Raw genomic sequence first — 22,394 nt, 5'->3', positions numbered from 1 at the left:
TTAGCGTTTTCAATTAAAAACAACAAAAAGCATCAAGGTGTGTCTGCCAACAGCTGCTGGAAGAGTAGAGGAGGGGGAATCTGCACTACAGAAACGGACTGGCCATAGTGCAGTTCTGGAAAATACCCGATGGGCTGATCCAACTTTAACCCAGTGGGCTGTTCAAAAAATTTGCCGCTGTGTTAGAAATGCCAAGGCCGATTTCTGATCTCAGTCCGTCCCTGGGCACTATAACGGAGATTGCAGCTCTATCTGATCACCAGCCGGGGTCTTGGCCTCCCCCTACAACCCTCCAGTCATGAGCTGTTCCTTCCCAGTGCATTAAAACATGAGTGCAAACATTGACTGTGGTTAACTACCATTTGTAATGAGCTGTTCCTTCCCAGTGCATTAAAACATGAGTGCAAACATTGACTGTGGTTAACTACAATTGTAATGGCGCTGGAGAGGATGGCTACCGTTTAATTGGCTCTTAACCAAAAGTGCTATTTTGTTTGTTTTTTCACATTATAACTTATTTTGTACATAATGTTGCTGCTACCGTCTCTTATGACTGGAAAGAGCTTCKGGACATCAGAACAGCGATTACTCACCTTGAATTGGACAAATAATTTTTCTTTAATGAGTCAGACGAGAGGGATTTACTCCAGACACAGGCCCTCATCCCCGTCATTTGCAGGAGAAAGARACGGAGGTTTCGCGGAAGGAGAACGGGGGTGCCTTGTGAGGATCCGCTGACGAATGACTAATCTGTGTTTGCCATCGGTCCTATTGGCCAACGTACAATCACTGGAAAATAAATTGGACGAACTAAAAGCACGTATATCCTACCAACGGGACATTTAAAATTGTAATAGCTTATGTTTTGTCGTGGCTGAACGACGACATTAATAACATACAGCTGGCGGGTTATACAGTGTATCGGCAGGATGGAACAGCAGCCTCTGGTAAGACAAAGGGTGACGGTCTATGTATTTTTCTAAACAACAGCTGGTGCACGATATCTAAGGAAGTCTCAAGGTTTTGCTGACCTGAGGTAGAGTATCTCATTATAAGCTATAGACCACACTATCTACCATAAGCAAAYAGGAAAACGCTCATCCAGAGGTGGCGATCCTCGTGGCCGGGGACTTTAATGCAGGGAATCTTAAATCAGTTTTACCTAATTTCTACCAGCATATTAAATGTGCAACCAGAGGGAAAAAAAACTCTAGACCACCTTTACTCCACACACAGAGACGTGTACAAAGCTCTTCCTCGCCCTCCATTTGGCAAATCTGACCATAATTCTAGCCTCCTGATTCCTGCGTACAAGCAAAAATTAAAGCAGGACGCACCAGTGACTCTGTCAATAAAAAAGTGGTCAGATGAAGCAGTTGCTATGCTACAGGACTGTTTTGCTAGCACAGACTGGAATATGTTCCGGGATTCTTCCGATGGCATTGAGGAGTACACCACATCAGTCACTGGCTTCATCAATAAGTGCATCGATGACATCATCCCCACAGTGACTGTACGTACATACCCCAACCAGAAGCCATGGATTACAGGCAACATCCTCACTGAGCTAAAGGGTAGAGCTGCCGCTTTCAAGGAGAGGGACTCTAACACAGAAGCTTATAAGAAATCCCACTATACCCGCCAACAAACCACCAAACAGGCAAAGCGTCAATACAGGACTAAGCTCGAATCGTACTAAAAATCTGATGTGGCAGGGCTTGCAAACTATTACAGATTATAAAGGGAAGCACAGCCGAGAGCTGCCCAGTGACACGAGCCTACCAGACGAGCTAAATTACTTCTATGCTCGCTTCGAGGCTAGTAACACCGAAACATGCATGAGAGTAGGGCTAGACAATATGACCAAACTATAATATCAGTCTTTTTTATTTTTTTATTGGACGGTATGACGGTCTTTTTAGTTTTTTAATAATAAAAGTTCTACATTTGCTTTATGAGTAGTGAGTGATCCTAGGGTGGCAACACATACATTCTAAGTGATTTCAAATGAGTCTCTCTTCATTCTGATTGTTTTATACTGTTCAATTCAACTTCAACCAAAACAAGTTTCAGCACTTTTATCATTTCTGCATTTCCTGCACTCAATTGCGGTGGTGGAAAAAGTACCCAATTGTCATACTTGAGTAAAAGTAAAAGATACGTTAACAGACAATTACTCAAGTAAATGCGAAAGTCAGCCAGTAAAATACTAAAAACTCAGCTTTTTCAGGACCCTGTCTTTCAAAGATAATTCGTAAAATACAAATAACTTCACAGATCTTCATTGTAAAGGGTTTAAACACTGTTTCCCATGCTTGTTCAATGAACCATAAACAATTAATGAACATGCACCTGTGGAACGGTCGTTAAGACACTAACAGCTTACAGAAGGTAGGCAATTAAGGTCACAGTTATGAAAATTTATGACACTAAAAGAGACCTTTCTACTGACTCCAAAAAACACCAAGAGAAAGATGCCCAGGGTCCCTGCTCATCTGCGTGAACGTGCCTTAGGCATGCTGCAAGGAGGCATGAGGACTGCAGATGTGGTCAGGGCAATAAATTGCAATGTCCATACTGTGAGACGCCTAAGAAAGTGCTACAGGGAGACAGGACAGACAGCTCATCGTCCTCGCAGTGGCAGACCACATGTAACAACACCTGCACAGGATCGGTACATCCGAACATCACACCTGCGGGATAAGTACATGATGGCAACAATAACTGCCCGAGTTACACTAGGAATGCACAATCCCTCCATCAGTGCTCAGACTGTCCGCATATAGGCTGAGAGAGGATGGACTGAGGGCTTGTAGCACTGTTGTAAGGTAGGTCCTCACCAGACATCACTGGCAACAACGTCACCTATGGGCACAAACCCACCGTCGCTGGACCAGACAGGACTAGCAAAAAGTGCTCTTCACTGACGAGTCACGGTTTTGTCTCACCAGGGGTGATGGTCGGATTCGCGTTTATCGTCGAAAGAATGAGCGTTACACCGAGGCCTGTACTCTGGAGAGGGATCGATTTGGAGGTGGAGGGTCTGTCATGGTCTGGGGCGGTGTGTCAMAGCATCATCGGACTGAGCTTGTTGTCATTGCAGGCAATCTCAACGCTGTGCGTTACAGGGAAGACATCCTCCTCCCTCAACACTAAGGTAACCAGCCTAAATGACTACCGGTCCGTAGCACTCACGTCTGTAACCACAAAGTGCTTTGAAAGGCTGGTCATTGCTCACATCAACCCTATTATCCCAGAAACCCTAGACCCACTCCAATTTGCATACTGCCCCAACAGATCCACAGATGATGCAATCTCTTTTGCACTCCACTCTGCCCTTTCACACCTGGACAAAAGGAACACCTATGTGAGAATGCTCTTCATTGACTACAGCTCAGCGTTCAACACCATAGTGCCCTAAAAGCTCATCACTAGGCTGACCCTGGGACTAAACACCTCCCTCTGCAACTGGATCCTGGACATCCTGACAGGCTACCCCCAGGTGGTAAGGGTAGGTAACAACACATCCGCCACGCTGATCCTCAACACGAGGGCCCCTCAGGGGTGCGTGCTCAGTCCCCTCCTGTACTCCCTGTTTACTCATGACTGCACGGCCAGGCACGACTCCAACACCATCATTAAGTTTGTCGATGACAACAGTGGTAGGCCTGATTACGACAACGACGAGACAGCCTATAGGGAGGAGACCTGACCATGTGGTGCAAGGACAACAACCTCTCCCTCAACGTGATCAAGACAAAGGAGATGATTGTGGACTACAGGAAAAGGAGGACCGAGCACACCCCCATTCTCATCAACGGAGCTGTAGTGGAGCAGGTTGAGAGCTTCAAGTTCCTTGGCGTTCACATCACCAACAAACTAACATGGTCCAAGCATACCAAGACCGTCGTGATGAGGGCACGACAAAACCTATTCCCCCTCAGGAGACCTGAAAAGATTTGGCATGGGTCCTCACATCCTCAAAAGGTTCTACAGCTGCACCATCGAGAGCATCCTGACGGGTTGCATCACTCCTTGGTATGGCAACTGCTCRGCCTCCGACCACAAGGCACTACAGAGGGTAGTGCGTACGGCCCAGTACATCACTGGGGCCAAGCTTCCTGCCATCCAGGACCTCTATWCCAGGCGGTGTCAGAGGAMGGCCCTAAAAATTGTCAATGACTCCAGCCACCCTAGTCATGGACTGTTCTCTCTGCTACCTACATTGCAATGTAACAGTATAGCTTCCGTCCCTTTCCTCGCCCCTACCTCGAACCAGGGATCTCTCCTCGAACCAGGGATCTCTGCACACATAGACAACAGCCACCCTCGAAGCATTGTTACCCATCTCTCCACAAAAGCCCTTGCAGAGCAAGGGGAACAACTACTTCAAGGTCTCAGAGCGAGTGACGTCACCGATTGAAACGCTATTAGCGCGCACCCCGCTAACTAGCTAGCCATTTCACGGTTACACTTGCTCTAGTTCCTCAACGCCACACTTTGAGTCATAAAAGTGCATTGAAATTACTTAGGAACTATGCACACTTTGCAGAGGTTAGTCCACTCACTCAAACCCTTGTAAAAAACAAAATCTTATTTTCAAGTTAGCATACATTTTCCAGGAATATTATTTTGGTGTTACCAAATGTATCCAGAGTATTTTCAGATTACGTTATCAACAAAAGTAAATTGTKTAATGTTTGGATTCAGTCGTGTGTCAGGTGAACTGTTGTGTCCTCACCTTTGGTCTAATCATTTTCCCACTATCTTCAAACTGTTCCCTTTCAATTGCTACCATGGTTATACATATGCATTTCATATTTCTTCTGTAAGAAACATTTAACCCTATCCATAGAGGCAAATTCCCACAAGTGTAAAGGGTTAATATATATCATACATCATTCTGTGACAGGTTAAAAATGCAKCTAAAGGAATATCTGTCGTAACTGCAAGGAGAGAAAAATGCAGCTTAGGAAGGTGGCAAATTAATTGAAGGCTTGAAAAAGTGGTAATTGTCACAAGAGGGACATATCTGGCAGCGTGCCATCGTCAAGTACAAGAAGACACGGGCGTGTTGACAGCATCTCTCAAGAYTTTTTCTCTTTGAAACTAGCAGCTGCATCCATCCACTCAAACACAATATACATTGTAAGCTCGCTTGATACTTGTGTGTCTTCATTCTTGGAATTGACGTTTCTGTAGAAACACAGCAGACCAACCAACCAACCAATGTCGATACATTCATTTTCACATTCTTCTCCACAATGAAGTGCTAAACAATTYCCCCCATACCTGCTCTCTCTCAGACCCTCTATCAGACACCCTCTATCAACAGTTTCTAGGAAAATCCATTGTTTGAATTCTGGAAGCCAGACAGTTATACTTAAATACACCATTCATCTTATAGGCTACATTTGAGATAAGTGGGGATGCCTGTTTGTTGCCATGAGTATCTCAATCCATTCCTCTCAACAGGAGATTGAGATCCATCTATTCTAAGCTTTCCGTAAATGTCAATAGCCATTAAAACCTCTTAATAATATGTTAATCATAATATCGTATTTTCCATTTGAGCCTTTCACAGTTTGTTGTTGACCTTAAAACAGTTCTGTAATATTGAGTAAGTTACAAGTACTGTATACAACATGTCAATAAACTATGCCATTCACAACACACACCAATCTGATGGAGAGAGCTCACTCACCAGTAGTGACAATAGTATCACAGCCTACTGCCTTGAGTCCACTGCATGAACATGACCATCCTGATCCCCACTGTCCTGCCACCTGTAAATGCTCAAGCAGTACCAAGTCACTGGAGTTATTCTGACCCTCAAGTCTTTCAGGAGAAATGTTTGGCATTTTGTGTGCGTAAAAAAAACTAAGAGTTATAAAGTAGGAATCAGCTCACAGGGACTTGGCAGTATTTGTTGCAACAGCACAGTGAGTGATGGCTTTGAAGATAATTGAACGTGTAAAACCCCAACGGGAAAGCGATAGGTCTCTTGCTAAACTAAATGCTGATTCCATTGACATTGTTTTCTACTCAATCAAGCAAGTATAAAATAAATTCCATGCTAGACCTATAGCCACATGTTCTGATTTCAATGACACATAACTGAAAAAGAGCATGAGCATATACACTGACCAAAAATATAAATGCAACATGTATAAAGTGTTGGTCCCATGTTTCATGAGCTGAAATAAAAGATCCTAAAAATTGTCTATACGCGCAAAAAGCTTATTTCTCTCAAATTGTGTGCACAAATGTGTTTATATCCCTGTCAGTTCTCCTTTGCCAAGATAATCCATCCACCTGACAGGTGTGGCATATCAAGAAGCTGATTAAACAGCATGATCATTACACGGGTGCACCTTGTGCTGGGGACAATAAAAGGCCACTCTAAAATGTGCCGTTTTGTCACACAACACAATGTCACAGATGTCAAGTTGAGGRAGCGTGCAATTGGCATGCTGACAGMAGGAATGTTCACCAGAGCTGTTGCCATATCATTTATTGTTCATTTCTCTAAGCCTTCTCCAACATTGTTTTAGAGAATTTGGCAGTACGTCCTACTGGCCTCACAACCGCAGATCACGTGTATGGCGTCGTGTGGATGAGCGGTTTACTGATGGGCAAACATAAGCTATGGACAACAAATTAACACAATTCCATTTTAATCGATGGCAATTTGAATTCACAGAGATACCGTGACGAAATTCTGAGGCCCATTGTCGTGCCATTCATCCGCCACCATCACCTCATGTTTCAGCATGATAATGCACARCCCCATGTCACAATAACTGGAAGCTGAAAATGTCTCAGTTCCTAGTGGCCTGCATACTCACCAGGCATGTCATCCATTAAGCATGTTTGAGATGCTGACGTACACGTCAATCCAGAGCGTGTTCCAGTTCCCGCCAATATCCAGTAACTTCGCAGAGCCATTGATGAGGAGTGGGACAACATTTCCCAGGCCACAATCAACAGCCTGATCAACTCTATGCGAAGGAGATGTGTCACGCTGCATGAGGCAAATGGTGGTCACACCAGATACTGACTGATTTTATGATCCAGGCCCCTACCTTTTTATTAAAGGTATCTGTGTCCAACAGATGCATATCTGTATTCCCAGTCATGTGAAATCCATAGATTAGGTTCTAATTCATTTATTTCAATTGACTGATTTCCTTACATGAACTGTAACTCAGTAAAATAGTTGAAATTGTTGCTTATAAATTGTTGATTATCCAGCATTGGGATGTTRTTTATATTTTTGTTCAGTATATATTCTCCTTCAATTATTCAGTACTATAGGTTACACTGATTGCTTTTTACCCCTTACAATAATACTCTGTGCTAAATGGGAAAACTCAAATGAGGCGCTGGAGAAGGACATTAGCCCAAAGTCTTCATTGAGAGAAAGGGCTGTGAATTTCACCTCACAATCGATTTCCTTTGATTGTACAGGGCCTATTGGTCTTGACCAAATGAAGCTTAGCGTGTGTGTTCGGATGAAAAGCCTACAACACAATGAACAAGTAATGTGGTTTTACAGCGTCAGTTGGCGGTGCAGTCATTGAGTAATATTGAATTGGGGTGGGGAAAGAAGAGAAGGGAACGATTACACTGCAGTTTAGTGCAGTGGGATCAGGGTTTTTGAGAAATTATGAAATGATTAAGCTCTATCTCTGAGTGTTCGTTGTTATACACAACTGCTAGCTCAAGCCTCCTCCCTTTTCCTCTCTCAATAGGCACGAGGCAGCAGGCTTAATAGAACGCCTTACGCCTGCCTCAGATAGTTCACTTGTAAAGGACAGCTGCTGCAGCTGTATGTGCAGGTGGAACATCTTGATTTCAATGGTCTGGTTCAATGAATGAGAACAGAACACCTTTCTGAAAGCATTTGAGACTAGAGAGCTGCCTTTGCATATTGATGCTGTGCAATTCCCTCTCAAATTGAAACCAAAAAGGCTTTTGTGTGGGGAGAAAAACATGACTCTGTAGGGAATGTAGGCTATGCACCGACACAACAAAGAATGAATGGGGAACTGTGGGGATACATAGTGACTGAGTGGTATTGAGAAGTAACTTCTCCAGTAAAGTATTAAGGTAGAATACTATCAGTAATGTCTCTCCTGTGTAGACAAATTATTTACCCTGCACTTATACAAAGCCCACTGGAGAAAGAGTGCAACGCTATCGGGTCGTTCCATTTGATTTCAATCACTTTTTGACCGCACCCCTTTTGATTTGAACATAAAACACCATACATATTTGCCCATGGGAGAAGTGGAGAGCGCTCAACCAACGTGAGTCAAGGTGCACCCAAAAAATGTAATCATTGAAAAAGGAAAAGATTCTGATGAAGCCCATTGAAAGCGGAAACTTTAATCTTTTAACCATGCTTAAATAAAACAATGCATTTTTAATGGTGAGGGAGCGTTGCGCCTTTTCCCATGGTAGTGGTCAGAAAGTGGCATTTTAGATCAAAATGCCAAAACATTCAGGAGATAGAGGTGCTCAAAGTTGACATATTTTGCATACCTCACCCTACCATGAGACATCCATGTCTTCATCATTGGAAAAGATTAACGGTTGAGTTTGATATAATTTAAAGCTTTCACAAAGGGTTGTCAGACTAAATGGTTTTATTTTTTTAGCCTTTAACGTTAATTATCTTAAAACATGTAAACTCCCCCCAAAAACRTTTTTGCATATGTTGCATATTAGACCATAATTTACATAATTTGAGGTGTTTATGTTGTGCCACCATCAGTTGATACACAGCATACTCTTGAATAGAGGGTGGGTGTCATTTCAAATCATAGAATTTACCTATCCCTTCAAACCACCGCAATTTAGCTGGAACACCATTGAAATTTWGTTGAACTTTTTACTACAGAATACTACCACAAAAATGGCCRCCGGTACACACACCGTCGAATGACAACAAATGGGAATGTGTATTCTATTATCTATATATCTCAATTACTTCAATAGGTTTCCTATGAAAGATTGACAGCATAATTTAAAACAATTGACAATCCCATTCAAGTCAACATTCTCTGATGTGTGGACCTCCATCCATCTTTGTGGTACAATWTGAAGGTTGACATTTCAATTGTATTCCCATTTTAGTACATTTATCAGCCAAAACATGACACCCACCCTGTATTTAAGAGTATGCAGTGTCTCAACCGATGGCGGGCACAACACAAACCCCTTCAGATGATGTGAAATAGGTTCTAAGCTACAACATACACTACCGTTCAAAAGTTTGGGGTCACTTAGAAATGTCCKTGTTTTTGAAAGAAATGCAAATTTTTTGTCCATTAAAATAACATCAAATTGATTAGAAATACAGTGTAGACATTGTTAATGTTGTAAATGACTGTTGTAGCTGGAAATGGCACATTTTTTATGGAATATCTACATAGGCGTACAGAGACCCATTGTCAGCAACCATCCCTGCTGTTTTCCAGTGGCACGTTGTGTTAGCTAATCAGATTTTAGCATTTTAAAAGGCTAATTGATCATTAGAAAACCCTTTTGCAAGTATGTTAGCACAGCTGAAAACTGTTGTCCTGATTAAAGAAACAATAAAACTGGCCTTCTTTAGACTAGTTGAGTATCTGGAGCGTCAGCATTTGTGGGTTCGATTACAGGCTCAAAATTGACAGAAACAAAGAGCTTTCTTCTGAAACTTGTCAGTCTATTCTTGTTCTGAGAAATGAAGGCTATTCCATGTGAGAAATTGCCAAGAAACAGAACATCTCGTACAACGCTGTGTACTACTCCCTTCACAGAACAGCGCAAACTGGCTCTAACCAGAATAGAAAGAGGAGTGAGAGACACGCATGAGCATAGAAAGATATCCAAAAGAATGGAAGAAGCGGGGCTTAGCAAAAATAATACATATGATGAATGGAAATAGGCCTCCACACGATATACTGTATGTTCCCCAGTGCAATTATTCCTGAACCACAAACGTTTCAACTTCAGAATTCATCACGTGTATGAGACGCTGGGATCATAGGCCTATCAAAACCAAAACACATTTTCTGATGGGCGAATAATTGTTGCAGGTCATCTCCACTCAGAGGCAACATTCTAATGTCTACTGAAAGTAAGAACTGCATATCATATTTAAGTCTTCTCCTGAAATTTAAATGGCACAACAAATAAGCAAATAATAAGGAAATCAGTCAATTGAAATTAATTCATTAGGCCCTAATCTATGGATTTCACATGACTAAGATTACAGATATGCATCTGTTGGTCACAAATACCTTTAAAAAAAGTTAGGGGCGTGGATCAGAAAACCAGTCAGTATCTGGTGTGACCCCCATTTGTCTCATGCAGCGCGACATCTCCTTCGCAGAAAGTTGATCAGGCTGTTGATTGTGGCCTGTGGAATGTTGTCCCACTCCTCTTCAAAGGCTATGCGAAGTTTCTGGATATTGGCGGGAACTGGAACACTCTGTTGATCCAGAGCATCCCAAACATGCTCAATGGGTGATGTCTGGTGAGTATGCAAGCCATGGAAGAACAGGGACATTTTCAGCTTCCAGGAATTGTGTACAGATCCTTGCGAAATGGGGCCTGCATTATCATGCTGAAACATGAGGTGATGGCGGCGGATGAATGGCACAACAATGGGCATCAGGATCTCATCACAGTTTCTCCGTGCATTCAAATTGCCATCGATAAAATGCAATTTTGTTCTTTATCCATAGCTTATGCCTGCCCATACCATAACCCCACCACCACCATGGGGCTCTCTGTTCACAACGTTGACATCAGCAAACCGCTCGCCCACACAACGCCATACACGCTGTCTGCCATCTGCCCAGTAAAGTTGAAACCGGGATTCATCTATGAAGAGCACACTTCTCCAGCGTGCCAGTGGCCATCAAAGGTAAGTATTTGCCCACTGAAGAAGTCGGTTACAAATCCGAACTGCTGTCAGGTCAAGACCCTGGTGAGGATGACAAGCACGTAGATGAGCTTCCCTGAGACGGTTTCTGACAGATTGTGCAGAAATTCTTCAGTTGTGCAAACCCATAGTTTCATCAGCTCTCCAGGTGGTTGGTTTCGACAATACCGCAGGTGATGAAGCCGGATGTGGAGGTCCTGGGCTGGCATGGTTACACGTTGTCTGTGGTTGTGAGGCCAGTTGGACATACTGCCAAGTTATCTTAAATGACATTGGAGTGGGATATGGTAAAGAAATTAACATAAAATTATTTGGCAACAGCTCTGGTGAACATTCCTGCAGTCAGCATGCCAATTGCACGCTACCTCAGAACTTGAGATATGTGGCATTGTGTTGTGTGACAAAACTGCACATTTTAGAGTGGCCTTTTATTGTCCCCAGCACAAGATGCACCTGTGTAATGATCATGCCGTTTAATCAGCTTCTTGATATTCCACACCTGTCAGATGGATGGATTATTTTGGCAAAGGAGAAATGCTCACTAACAGGGATGTAAATAACAAATTTGTGCACACAATTTGAGAGAAATAAGCTTTTTGCACATATGGAACATTCCTGGGATTTTTTATTTCAGCTCATGAAACGTGGGACCAACACTTTACATGTTGCATTTATATTTTTGTTCAGTGTAGCTTTAGATCCAGCTGACGGTCTTAGTGAGTTTGAGGTCATGGAGGATAGCCGCACCAATGAGGACAAAAGGCAGCAATTGGTATGCACATTATCTTCATGTTTGTTGCGGGAATGAGATGAAAGACACACAACTTTTGAAAAAGAGAAAGATAGTCTATTTTTTGTCTCTATACACATACTTGAATTTTTGCACAGTCTTTACACAGTTGTTCTCAATTGGGGGAACCTCTGTCCGGGACAATGTCTTTAGGATTTTGGAGCGGTCATTTAGAGAGGGGTTAAACATTTTCATTATCCAACTACTGTCTAATTTTTATATCCTCTTTCTTAAAATGTTGCAGATTAATGACCAATTAATTATTGTCCCACTTTAATATGAAGGGACAGAGGAGCAAACATGCCTTTGCTACCACTCGTGTGGTGTGTGCTCCATTATAATTGGAAAGTAAGTGAGCAGCAGAGACATTTGACATACACAATGAGAATTTTCTTGTAGATTCTGACTGTTAAAGATATTTTACTGTGCGTTACTGTTCTGTTTTATCCTGCATGCCCACAATATGCCAATCGTAAATGTATTTTATTCTCTTTTTGTGCTTTAAGTGTCATGAAAAGCCAGACAACTCAGGAGGTTGATGTGTTGGGGCCCTGAGGAAAGTCCTCAAATATGCCCCTGACCGCCGTGGTGGAGGACGACGCAAAGTATGTATATGAGCAAGTTGCTCGTATTTTAAGACGTCTCTATAACTGCCACAAAACTCTTCAACTAGTACCATGGAAATACTTTTAGCCAGCTTAGCCCACAAAATGTATTCAGGAATGTCCTCCTTTTCTAGTTCTTTTTCAATCTCAAATTGATAAAATCGTATGYGCTGATTCTGTTCACTGCAGATCTGACCCATCACAGAACTCTTCAAGAGGGCCCTTATGGAGGATGATGCTGACAGTGCTACCCAGATGCGGAGCAAGTGTGAGGCGGACCTGAGAAGGTGTAAAGGAGAGGTGTCAGTTGTCAGCATACTACCCTGTGGCGCTTAAGGACACAAGAAAATGGTATCCTCTCCGACGATTCACAAAGTCTGTGATAATGAGAGAAAATACCCTCCTTCAGTCGCTTTGTCTTATCTCTGTTCTTTTCTAATCACTCTTCAAATGGTCCGATAGCTGATGCTTTGGTCTATCAAAAWATATACGTCAAATGTTGTTAATATTAAGACAAATCATTTTAAAATAGTAGCGATTGTCCCGCTTTTCCAAGAATCCTTGCATTAATAAAACAAACAAACAAACAAGGGGCTTATACTCTGTGTCCTAGTCTTTCTATGCATGTAATGTACTTATACTCTGTGTCCTAGTCTTTCTATGCATGTAATGTCTGGGGGTGAATTATTAAACAAATGTATGCGGATGTGCAAAAAAATTGTTATGTAGATTTGTTTTGCAATTGCTTGATCTATTTTAAAAGGTAAGAAATAATATGTTGCAGATTAACTGAAATTGGTGACTATGGAAACAGAAATGTAATGAACAATGTTTTCAATATCCAACTTCATCCTCTGCAAAACTTTATACAGTACACTCTTGGAAAAAAAGGTGCTATCTAGAACCTAAAWGGGTTAAAGCAGGTTTTGCCCACTTGGTTCTTACAGCCTACTTCATACAAGTATCTAACCTGTTAGGAAAGCTAATGTTGTTGTAATGTATGTATAGGTTTAGATTTACACAACAAAGCACAAAGATTTTGTTGGAAAAACATACTGCAGAGGAGTAGTAGGAAAGGAATCCATGAATTAAGGCTCACAAGTCACAACACAAGTATAGGCCTACAGTGATGATATAATGCATATACACTACTCAAAAAAGAAAGGGAACACTTAAACAACACAATGTAACTCCAAGTCAATCACACTTCTGTGAAATCAAACTGTCCACTTAGGAAGCAACACTGATTGACAATAAATTTCACATGCTGTTGTGCAAATGGAATACACAAAAGGTGGAAATTATAGGCAATTAGCAAGACACCCCCAATAAAGGAGTGGTTCTGCAGGTGGTGACCACAGACCACTTCTCAGTTCCTATGCTTCCTGGCTGATGTTTTGGTCACTTTGAATGCTGGCGGTGCTTTTACTCTAGTGGTAGCATGAGACGGAGTCTAACACCACACAAGTGGCTCAGGTAGTGCAGCTCATCCAGGATGGCACATCAATGCGAGCTGTGGCAAGAAGGTTTGCTGTGTCTGTCAGCGTAGTGTCCAGAGCATGGAGGCGCTACCAGGAGACAGGCCAGTACATCAGGAGACGTGGAGGAGGCCGTAGGAGGCAACAACCCAGCAGCAGGACCGCTACCTCCGCCTTTGTGCAAGGAGGAGCAGGTGGAGCAAAGCCAGAGCCCTGCAAAATGAACTCCAGCAGGCCACAAATGTGCATGTGTCTGCTCAAACGGTCAGAAACAGACTCCATGAGGGTGGTATGAGGGCCCGACGTCCACAGGTGGGGGTTGTGCTTACAGCCCAACACCGTGCAGGACGTTTGGCATTTGCCAGAGAACCAAGATTGCAAATTGCACTGGCGCCCTGTGCTCTTCACAGATGAAAGCAGGTTCACACTGAGCACATGTGACAGACGTGACAGAGTCTGGAGACGCCGTGGAGAACGTTCTGCTGCCTGCAACATCCTCCAGCATGACCGGTTTGGCGGTGGGTCAGTCATGGTGTGGGGGCATTTCTTTGGGGGCCGCACAGCCCTCCATGTGCTCGCAGAGTAGCCTGACTGCCATTAGGTACCGAGATGAGATCCTCAGACCCCTTGTGAGACCATATGCTGGTGCGGTTGGCCATGGGTTCCTCCTAATGCAAGACAATGCTAGACCTCATGTGGCTGGAGTGTGTCAGCAGTTCCTGCAAGAGGAAGGCATTGATGCTATGGACTGGCCCACCCGTTCCCCAGACCTGAATCCAATTGAGCACATCTGGGACATCGTGTCTCGCTCCATCCACCAACGCCACGTTGCACCACAGACTGTCCAGGAGTTGGCGGATGCTTTAGTCCAGGTCTGGAGGAGATCCCTCAGGAGACCATCCGCCACCTCATCAGGAGCATGCCCAGGCGTTGTAGGGAGGTCATACAGGCACGTGGAGGCCACACACACTACTGAGCCTCATTTTGACTTGTTTTAAGGACATTACATCAAAGTTGGATCAGCCTGTAATGTGGTTTTCCACTTTAATTTTGAGTGTGACTCCAAATCCAGACCTCCATGGGTTGATAAATTTGATTCCATTGATAATTTTTTTGTGTGATTTTGTTGTCAGCACATTCAACTATGTAAAGAAAAAAGTATTTAATAAGAATATTTTCATCATTCAGATCTAGGATGTGTTATTTTAGTGTTCCCTTTATTTTTTTAGAGCAGTGTATATTTGGTGACATACAGTTGAAGTCGGAAGTTTACATACACCTTAGCCAAATACATTTAAACTCAGTTTTTCACAATTCCTGACATTTAATCCTAGTAAAAATTCCGTCTTAGATCAGTCAGGATCACCACTTTATTTTAAGAATGTGAAATGTCAGAATAATAGTAGAGAGAATATTTATTTCAGCTTTATTTTATTTTATTTCATCACATTCCCAGTGGGTCAGAAGTTTACATACACTCAATTATTATTTGGTAGCATTGCCTTTCAATTTTTAACTTGGGTCGAACATTTTGGGTAGCCTTCCACAAGCTTCCCACAATAAGTTGGGTGAATTGGTTCATTCCTCCTGACAGAGCTGGTGTAACGAGTCAGGTTTGTAGGCCTCCCTTGCTCGCACACTTTTTTCAGTTCTACCCACAAATCTTCTATAGGATTGAGGTCAGGGCTTTGTGATGGCCACTCCAATACTAGACTTTGTTGTCGTTAAGACATTTTACCACAACTTTGGAAGTATGCTTGGGTCATTGTCCATTTGGAAGACCCATTTGCGACCAAGCTTTAACTTCCTGACTGATGTCTTGAGATGTTGCTTCAATATATCCACATAATTTGTGTTCTTCATGATGCCATCTATTTTGTGAGGTGAACCAGTCTCTCCTGCAGCAAAGCACCCCCACAACATGATGCTGCCACCCCCGTGCTTCACAGTTGGGATGTGTCTTCGGCTTGCAAGCATCCCCCTTTTTCCTCCAAACATAACGATTGGTCATTATGGCCAAACAGTTCCATTTTTGTTTCATCAGACCAGAGTACATTCTTCTAAAAGTACGATCTTTGTCCCTATGTGCAGTTGCAAACCGTAGTCTGGCTTTTTTATGGCGGTTTGGAGCAGTGGCTTCTTCCTTTCTGAGCGGCCTTTCAGGTTATGTCGATATAGGACTGTTTAACTGTGGATATAGATACTTTTGTACCTGTTTCCTCATGCATCTTCACAAGGTCCTTTGCTGTTGTTCTGGGATTGATTTGCACTTTTCGCACCAAAGTACGTTCATCTCTAGAGACAGAATACGTCTCCTTCCTGAGCGGTATAACAGCTGCGTGGTCCCATGGTGTTTTACTTGCGTACTATTGTTTGTACAGATGATCGTGGTACCTTCAGGCGTTTGGAAATTGCTCCCAAGGATGAACCAGGGATGAACTAGACTTGTGGAGGTCTACAATTTCTTTTCAGAGGTCTTAGCTGATTTTATTTGATTTCCCATGATGTCAAGCAAAGAGGCACTGAGGTTGAAGGTAGGCTTTGAAATACATCCACAGGTACACCTCCAATTGACTCAAATTACGTCAATTAACCAATCAGAGGCTTCTAAAGCCATGACATAATTTCTGGCATTTTCCAGAAAAATAAAGGCACAGTTAACTTAGTGTATGTTAACTTCTGACCAACTGGAATTGTGATACAGTGAATATTTTTTGATTTTTTGATTTAAATTGTTTTATTTTTTAAATTTTACCCCCTTTCTTCCCAATTTTCGTGGTATCCAATCGCTAGTAATTACTATCTTGTCTCATCGCTACAACTTCCCGTACGGGCTCGGGAGAGACGAAGGTCAAAGCCATGCGTCGAAAGCACAACCCAACCAAGCCGCACTGCTTCTTAACACAGCGCGCCTCCAACCCGGAAGCCAGCCGCACCAATGTGTCGGAGGAAACACCGTGCACCTGGCCCCCTTGGTTAGCGCGCACTGCGCCCGGCCCGCCACCTGGCCCCCTTGGTTAGCGCGCGCTGCGCCCGGCCCGCCACAGGAGTCGCTGGAGCGCGATGAGACAAGGATATCCCTACCGGCCAAACCCTCCCTAACCCGGACCTCCCGGTCGCGGCCGGCTGCGACAGAGCCTGGGCGCGAACCCAGAGACTCTGGTGGCGCAGCTTGCGCTGCGATGCAGTGCCCTAGACCACTGCGCCMCCCGGGAGGCCCGATACAGTGAATTATAAGTGAAATAATCTGTCTGTAAACAATTGTTGGRAAAATTACTTGTGTCATACACAAAGTAAATGTCCTAACCGACTTGCCAAAACTATAGTTTGTTAACAAGAAATTTGTGGAGTGGTTGAAAAACACATTTTAATGATTCCAACCTAAGTATATGTAAACTTCCGACTTCAACTGTAGTTAACATTGTAATAAGATGGYGGCGAAGAGCATTGGTAAAGTTTGACACGCCCCTAACCAATTGAGCTATTTTGTTCGTTTTTTTGCATTGTTTGTAACTTATTATTTTACTTATTTCGTACATAATGTTGTTGTTACCGTCACTTATGACCGAATATAACTGCTGGACATCAGAACAGTGATTACTCACCACGAACTGGAAAACCCTTTTTTCCTTTAGCGAGTCCGACGAGAAGAATATACTGCTCTCCCGGGAATAAGCCCAAATCCCCGTCATTTGCGCGAAGAAAAGACAGAGGAAAAGAGGAAGCAGATCGGGCTGCCAACTGAGAATCCGTAGAAGAGCGAGTAAACCCCCACTGCCTTCCGTTCTTCTTGCTAACATGCAATAATTGGATGACCTACAATTACCCTACCAACGGGACATTAAGAACTGTAATATCTTATATTTCATTGAGTCGTGGCTGAATGAGGACACAGAAAATATAGAGCTGGTAGGATTTTCCATGCACAGGCAGAACAGAGATGCTATGTCTGGTAAGACGAGGGGTGGGGGTGTGTGTCTTTTTGTCAGTAACAGCTGGTGCGCGATGTCTAATATTAAAGAAGTCTCAAGGTATTGCTTGCCTGAGGTAGAGTACCTTATGATAAGCTGTAGACCACACTATCTACCAAGAGAGTTCTGATCTATATCAGCCGTCTATTTACCACCACAGACCGATGGTCTGAACACCACACTCAACCAACTCTATAAGGCCATAAGTAAACAAGAAAATGCTCATCCAGAAGTGGCGATCCTAGTGGCCGGGGACTTTAATGCAGGCAAACTTAAATCCATTTTACTAAATTTTCACCAGCATGTCACGTGTTCAACCAGAGGGAAAAAAAACTCTAGACCACCTTTACTTCACACACAGAGATGCATAAAAAGCTCTCCCCTGCCCTCAATTTGGAATATCTGACCATAATTCTATCCTCCTGATTCCTGCTTACAAGAAAAAACTAAAGCAGAAGGTACCAGTGACTCGCTCAATACGGAAGTGGTCAGATGACGCGGATGCTACGCTACAGGACTGTTTTGCTAGCACAGACTGGAATATGTTACGGGATTCATCCAATGGCATTGAGGAGTATACCACCTCAGTCATCGGCTTCATCAATAACTGCATCGACGACATCATCCCCACAGTGACCATACGTACATATCCCATCCAGAAGYCATGGATTACAGGCAACATCATCATCGAGCTAAAGGCTAGAGCTGCCGCTTTCAAGTAGTGGGACACAAATCGTAAACGCTTATAAGAAATCCCACTATGCCCTCAGACGAACCATCAAACAAGCAACRCGTCAATACAGGATTAAGATTGAATCCTACTACACCGGCTCTGACACTTGTCGGATGTGGCAGGGCTTGAAAACTATTACGGACTACAAAGGGAAACCCAGACGYGAGCTGCCCAGTGACACGAGCCTACCTGATGAGCTAAATGGCTTTTATGCTCGCTTCGAGGTAAGCAACACTGAAGCATGCACGAGAGCACCAGCTGTTCTGGATGACTGTGTGATAATGCTCTCTGTAGCCGACGTGAGCAAGACCTTTAAACAGGTCAACATTCACAAAGCCGCGGGGCCAGATGGATTCTCAGGACGTGTACTGAAAGCATGCGCGGACCAACTGGCAAGAGTCTTCACTGACATTTTCAACCTCTCCCTGACTGAGTCTGTAATACCTATATGTTTCAAGCAGACCACCATAGTCCCTGTGCCCAAGGAAGCGAGGGTAACCTGCCTAAATGATTACCGCCCGGTAGCCATGAAGTTATTTGAAAGGCTGGTCATGGCTCACATCAACAGCATCCTCCCGGATACCCTAGAAACACTCTAATTTGCATACCGCCCCAACAGATCCACAGATGATGCAATCTCAATCGCACTCCACWCTGCCCTTTCCCACCTGGACAAAAGGAACACCTATGTGAGAATGCTGTTCATTGACTACAGCTCAGCGTTCAACCCTATAGTGCCCACACAGCTCATCACTAAGCTAAGAACCCGGGGACTAAATACCTCCCTCTGCAACTGGATCCTGGACTTCCTGACAGGCCACCCCCAGGTGGTAAGGGTAGCCAACATCATGTCTGCCACGCTGATCCTCAAAACTGGGGCCCCTCAGGGGTGTGTACTTAGTCCCCTCCTCCACACTGACTCCTCCTCAGTCCTCTGCTGTACTCCCTGTTCACCCACGAATGCGTGGCTTTGCACGACTCCAACACCATTATTAAGTTTGCTGATGACACAACAGTGGTAGGCCTGATCACCGACAACAATGAGACRGCCTWTWGGGAGGAGGTCAGAGAACTGGCAGTGTGGTGCCAGGACAACAACCTTTCCCTCAATGTGAGCAAGACAAAGGAGCTGATCGTGGACTACAGGAAAAGGCGGGCTGAACAGGCCCCCATTAACATCAACGGGGCTGTAGTGGAGCGTTTCGAGAATTTCAACTTCCTTGATGTCCAYATCACCAACGAACTATCAAGGTCCAAACACACCAAGAATGTCGTGAAGAGGGCATGACAAAACCTTTTACCCCTCAGGAGACTGAAAATATTTGGCATCAGTCCCCAGATCCCCAAAAGKTTATACAACTGCACATTCGAGAGCATCCTGATCGGTTGCATCACCGCCTGGTATGGCAACTGCTCGGCATATGACCATAAGGGGCTACAGAGGGTAGTGCGTGCGGCCCAGTACATCCCTGAGGCCAAGCTTCCTGCAATCCAGGACCTATATAATAGACGGTGCCAGAGGAAAGCCCATAAAATTGTCAGAGACTCCAGTCACCCAAGTCACAGACTGTTTTCTCTACTACCGCACGGCAAGCGGTACCGGAGCACCAAGTCTAGGACCAAAAGGCTCCTTAAGAGCTTCTACCCCCAAGCCATAAGACTGCTGAACAATTAATCAAATGGCCACCGGACTATTACAGTGACCCCCCCCCCCCGTTTGTTTTGTACACTGCTATTACTCACTGTTTATTATATATGCAGTCACTTCACCCCTACCTACATGTACAAATTACAAACTAACCTGTACCCCCACACACTGACTCGGTACCGGTTCCTCCTGTATATAGCCTCGTTATTGTTATGTTATTGTGCTACTTTTTATTATTTTTTACTTCAGTTCATTTGAACTGCACTGTTGGTTAAGGGCTTTTAAGTAAGCATTTCACAGTAAGGTCTACCCTTGTTGTATTCGGCGCATGTGACAAATAAAGTTTGACTTGGAATACGTGATGTAAGTTCAAACAAGTGGAATGAAATGAATGATTAATACATTCCTAATTAGGCTATACATACTGTTGTACATGTGAGGAGCTTATTCCACAGACAATAAGGCAAATAAATAATCATGAGATCCACTACTGGCCTGTTCTGGATTCTGAAACATTTTAGAACCTCTGGAAGCCATTCCTCCTACTGTAAGCCTTTGTCTGGCACGTTCTTATAAAAACAAATCCAAAATACTGCTCAACAACACAAGCTCTGTGACAGAGATATAGATCTTTGGCTGAATTGTCTCGTTTTGGCTGAATCGTCACATCTGTTGGAATCCAGCTCACAACAGAAATATGCAGGCTAGAGCTCAGCCAAGTGCAAGGCCAGCCCAGCAATACAGATACAGCAATTTGGGCTGGAGACAATAACAACCCTCTCTTCGCATAGTGTCAAGAGATTAAGGGTGATTTCACACTTGGTCCATTTCAGCCAATTTTTGTGAACTCAGTGCAGTTCACTTAATTTTTTGTTGAGTGTGAACACTCCAAAGGAACTCAGACTCCTTAGAAGAGCCCCCCTTAAGGGAACCGAACTGATCTGAGTTCGGTTCACTTGAATTCCGCGGTCTAGTTCCCTTTTTAAGGGCAATGTGAACACAAAGCTCCCCAGGTTTGCTTGCCATTATTCCTGCACCACACACTAGACTACTGCAACACCATTTCCCCTGCCATAACACCTTCACATTGGCAGTGGTGTAAAGTACTTAAGTAAAAATACTGTAAAGTACTACTTAAGTCGTTTTTTGGGGTATTGGTACTTTATTTTACTATTTATATTTTGGACTCCTTTTACTTCACTACATTCCTTAARAAAATATTGTACTTTTTACTCCATACATTTTCCTTGACACCCAAAAGTACTCGTTACATTTTGAATGCTTAGCAGGACAGGAAAATAGTCAAATTCACGCACTTATCAAATGAACATCCCTGGTCATTCCTACTGCCTCTGATCTGACGGACTCACTAAACACACATGCTTTGTTTGTAAATTATGTCTGAGTGTTGGAGTGTGCCCCTGGCTTTCAGTAAATTAAAAAAACAAGAAAATGGTGCCATCTGGTTTGCTTAATAAATGGAATTTGAAATGATTTATACTTTAACTTTTTAAACCAAATCGTTTCAGACTTTTACTCAAGTAGACTTACTTGAGTCATTTTCTGTTAAGGTATCTTTACTTTTACTTAAGTATGACAGTTGGGTMATTTTTCTACCACTGCACATTGGAGATAGAGGATGATGTGCAGTTTCGCAGAAAAAACGTGCTGKTTTTGGATTTTGATTAGTGAATGTCAAGGATGCACAGAAATTCCAAAATATGTGTGGAGTTTTGTACTGACACGATGTTCAGATTATTTGTTTGCTATATGTTGATCTATAGGCTAAGAGAGCTTCATATTCCATTGTGGGGTTTGAATAGTGTGAGAAGACAACATATTTGGTGAGAATCACAACATAAGGTACAAAATTMATTCTAGATCTTAAAGGGAATACCATTTTTAATGAAGACTACAGCATTATTTAATCTGCATTTACTCTACTGGTATTTAATCTGTTACCAATTATATTTACATGTTAATATTATCTTCTGATTACAATAATTATGTGTAATCTTTTAACTAAATGCAATCTATTAGCTTCCAAAACGTAAGTAGGTATATCTAGCTGTCCGATAACGCGTTCTGATGGAATGGCTTTGTCCTGTACTTTTACCCAGAGTGCATTGAGTGAATGTTGTARAAATATCTTGGTTCTTTTCTAAACATAGTAATGTGATTGCAAAGAGAACTCWGACCTCAAAAAAGGTGAAGTGAACTGGCAACAGTG

At 43.1% G+C, this 22,394-nt stretch overlaps 1 protein-coding gene across 1 annotated transcript in view; it reads right to left on the bottom strand.

Moving 5' to 3' along the window:
• The window catches only part of LOC111980328 (autism susceptibility gene 2 protein-like), a 614,157-nt gene that overhangs the window by 588,472 nt on the left and 3,291 nt on the right, over positions 1-22,394 (bottom strand).

The sequence above is a fragment of the Salvelinus sp. IW2-2015 genome, linkage group LG20 (assembly GCF_002910315.2).
Source record: "Salvelinus sp. IW2-2015 linkage group LG20, ASM291031v2, whole genome shotgun sequence".
NCBI lineage: Eukaryota > Metazoa > Chordata > Actinopteri > Salmoniformes > Salmonidae > Salvelinus > Salvelinus sp. IW2-2015.
Note: the sequence above shows the minus strand (reverse complement) of the source record. Positions and strands in the feature narration are given on the sequence as shown.